Source organism: Drosophila montana, unplaced genomic scaffold (genome assembly GCF_035044405.1).
Source record: "Drosophila montana isolate Dmon_TW-CO22-7 unplaced genomic scaffold, ASM3504440v1 contig_599_1, whole genome shotgun sequence".
NCBI classification, from domain to species: Eukaryota; Metazoa; Arthropoda; class Insecta; order Diptera; family Drosophilidae; genus Drosophila; species Drosophila montana.
Window position 1 is genome coordinate 37934 of NW_026998916.1, and position 3790 is coordinate 41723.

Below are 3790 nucleotides of genomic sequence, written 5' to 3' on the forward strand. Positions count from 1 at the left end.
ATTTAAATTAATCAAAGTTACTTCCAATTTGGAGCATCACGAATACAGAACTGTGTCAAGTTTAATCATTGAACAGCTGGAAATACTTGGTTCGTCTAGCCCCTTGCACTGTAAAATAATAATTCAGTTTTACGATTGCTCTTTCAAAAATCCACAGCTCGGCTTCTTGTCATTAAAGATAGACGAAAGGGCCAATTGGTAATACCTTCTGCTGCTTAATAAACTTTGGCTCATTGGGCACTGGAGCTAAGGAGCAACCCTTTGCCTAAGGCGGTCCTGTCTGTCTGCCTCTGATGAAATTTGCAGGGCCTCTAATTGCGCATCTCTAATGTAATTAGGGCTCCCAAGAGCCCTCCTGAGGCGGTACGCTTAGCTCATGCTAATTTCGCTGCAAAATTACTGAAATTAATTTAATTCCGCTTTGCAATTGGCAGCTCGAAATGCTAATTAAAATTTCAAATGAGCTCCGAAAAAAAAACAAGAATGAAACGAATACTTTTTGGTACCGCAACCGACCAATGATTTTATTTACCAGTTCTGATCGTTACACAGGTATGTATATTTCCAGTTACCTAATACATACAAAATACCCAAATTTTATAATTAACTATTGTCGTGAGAATGCATTTACATATTTGAAATAAAAATCTGAAAGTCAACAATGCATAATAACACTATGTATCTTTAGAGAGTATTTTCTAATTATTAGTAGAATTTAGACTTTGTACACACTGGTAGCCATCCACTGCAGAAGTAATTTTGTTATTTATTCAAAAGATCATCGACATGGCAAGCCAGAAACTTGCTTCTCTTTCCATTATTTGCTACCGGTTCATTTCGCTGCCGAAGATACATAAATATGTGTACACATGTACGAATGTATTTATACAATTTCTACATTGTTTAACCAAATTTCGGAAGCATTCCGTGCGCTTTGGTGGATATTATAAACAACAGCGGATTGCGAAGCAGCAGAAATCAATCAGATGTTTATTTATTACTAATCTCAAATGCAAATTAAAAAAGTTCAGGTTTTATTTTAATCTAATCTTAGATTAATCAGGCTTGAAATAAGAACTAACTGTATGTAGTTTTTAAGTGGTGCAACCATGGAAAGCTTGTCCGCGAAGATAATCAGATTTGTCATATTTTTGACTGCATAGCGAATATGCCGAATAAAAGGACAAGATGACTTGTCAACTGAGGCAAATGAACAATTCGATTTCGCTTAAAGAAAAAACTTCAAATTCTTAACTTTGACGAACTTACTCAAACATATATTTAGACGGACGTATGTGGTTGAAGCAGTAGGTAATAATAAAGCCATAAGGTACATCCAATTTAAAATGGATCAATAGATTTGTATACCCTTGCATAGAAGGAGACATCTCGAATCCGATAAATATATATATATTCTTGATCAGTATAAGCAACTTTTCTAGTTTTGAAAGTAGCTGTACAAAACGAGCTTGACAATTCTCTACAAATATCTGCGCAACCGTAAATAATATGTCTACAAAGGGTCTAAAGCTTTTTTCTTCTTTCTGGAATTCGTATATAAGTTTAGACACACTCTAATAGTATCGACCTATATCAGATACATAGTTGCTTAACTATTAACCAAATTCTTTTTAAATATAATAAAATGCTTTGACCGACGGCTATGACAGTAAATACTAAAACTATACGATATAAAAGTCGAAACTTAACCCTCGCATTATGTGTGCAATAAATTAAATTGACTTTAAATATATATACAGATCACGTAATAAGCATTATGAAGTATTTAGTGTCAACATATGTGTCAAAGATATTTTTCATTTGTTTATCTTTAATGTTTTGTTTATATTTTAATTAAATGTCTTTTCTACAGATAAAGGATGGCAAACTTGAGTGTTAAATAACGTTCATTTGAAGTACACACTTTATTTGGATCGAATTAATTGTTAGTTACAACAGGCCCATAGAAGTTTTCTTATGAGTCAAAGTGTGGCATATTTAATTTGAGTATTTTCGGCGAAGAGGGGAGAACGGAAAAGCGTTTAATTAAAAGTAAAAACACTGGCAAATTGCGACCACAAATAAAGCAACCAATTGAAACGGCTGTGGATAAAGCTTAAGGAAACAACAACCGGAAAGAACTCGGGAGTTCAAACCGCACGCAAGCCCAGGCAAGCAAATAAACGAGGTATTTATTTATGTGGCTTCTAAAGACGACAACCATCTACCTCAGACAGATGTGCGGCAGGGGTTTAAGCAGACAGGTCCACGGCCAGAGTAAAAGCTGACACTGCGCTTACATAACTCGTGTTAATTTGAGTGGACGGAGGGGGTGCAGCTTACATAATTGACTGACGGGATAATTTACTTCCGTGCACTTGCGTGTTTATTAAATTTCTAGGGTTGTATCCCAGCATTGATTCAGAAAACAAAATCGCAGCCGTAGCTGTAGGACGAGCTGGAGCAGTGTGACAATGGCATTGGCAATGCGATAAACTGGTGCGGGCCATACGTTGATATTTCGTAACCACATGTAGTTACATGTATTCCTCATTAGTTGCCCCAGCTCGAAGTCGTGACTGGCTTTGGCGGCAGCTATTAATTAAATGAAAAAGAACAATGGCACAAAATTGAGGGAAAGCTAAAACAATTGATAAATCAAAATCGTATATTAAATGACAGAAATTCAAGTTAGTAAGTTAGTCAAATACAGTAAGTTGAACAGTTTAAAATATAAGTTCTAACCACAAATTAATTTTTTCCTTTTTGTAGAGTTTAAATGGTTCCCATATGTATACTTAGTTCCGATTAATGTCCCGTTAAAAAATATAGGGTTTATATCAAATAATATATTTCCAAATACTTAAAAAAAAAAACATTTTCTCATATTCTTGGCTTTGTGCTGAGCAGAGTCCATTGTTCTCCTCGCATTGCTGAACTTGTACCTGGAGTTTGGAATAGTAGCATGGGCTGACGCTTTCGAACCAAAGGTTTTGCGAGTCACGTTCGTCAGCCAACCCATTTAGTTAGTTAAACGATGAGGGTTGTACCTGCCGCCATCGTTATCCCCATCCTGGCCTCCGCCCTAATGGAATCGGCAGGGCTAGCCATGCACAACACAAAGCAACCACCCTGAGCTGGAGAATCGCACAAGTTGATACTTGGCCGCTGACTGGTGGGTTGTTGGGCTGCTTAGTCTGTAGATAGCTATGCTCGATTGATGGAAATCTTTGAGCGCAGCTACATATGAAAACACGTTCCAGAGCTTATCGTCAGGATATGGAAATTTCGCCATTTATTTGATCAACTTTTGCCTTTTTCATATCGAGTCGGCATTTGGCCAGGCGAATGTGAAAAATAAATGGCAAAAGGTACAAAAACTCGTGCCCAACTATTTCATATGCCACACGCATTGCTATTGCCTCGGGATTGTAATTTAGCAAAAATCATGTTGGCAAATAAAAACGGAAGCATAATAAGAAAGTTGTGCGCCTTAAGGGCTGAAGTCTGTGTTGTATCTGCTAGATGCACCTGCTCCACAGTTTAAATTGATAGTTCGCCTGATGCCATATATTGTTACTTTTATTTGGTTCATTTATATATGTTGGCATGTGGGATAGACTTACCCGTAACAGCTGTCGTCCAAAGTCTCGTCTCTTCGGGCGGTCACTGTAAAAATAAAATCCACCTGAAATGAAATGGAGAACAAGGCAGTTAATTAAATAACCTCTTTAAGCTTATAGGATTTTTATTTTTTTGTTTAAAGTACATCAATAAATTGCTGGTGATG

At 36.6% G+C, this 3790-nt stretch overlaps 1 long non-coding RNA gene across 4 annotated transcripts; it reads left to right on the forward strand.

The window, feature by feature from the left end:
- Nucleotides 1–1809: 1809 nt before the first annotated feature.
- LOC135439612 (uncharacterized) lies at nt 1810–2889 on the forward strand. Of its 4 annotated transcripts, XR_010438126.1 has the most exons (4): nt 1810–2171; nt 2238–2499; nt 2558–2712; nt 2773–2889. It is a non-coding gene; the product is annotated as an uncharacterized LOC135439612 (long non-coding RNA). The 4 variants fall into 4 exon arrangements; XR_010438127.1 differs by having other exon boundaries at nt 1810–2188; nt 2402–2712; XR_010438125.1 differs by having other exon boundaries at nt 2234–2712.
- Nucleotides 2890–3790: the final 901 nt, after the last annotated feature.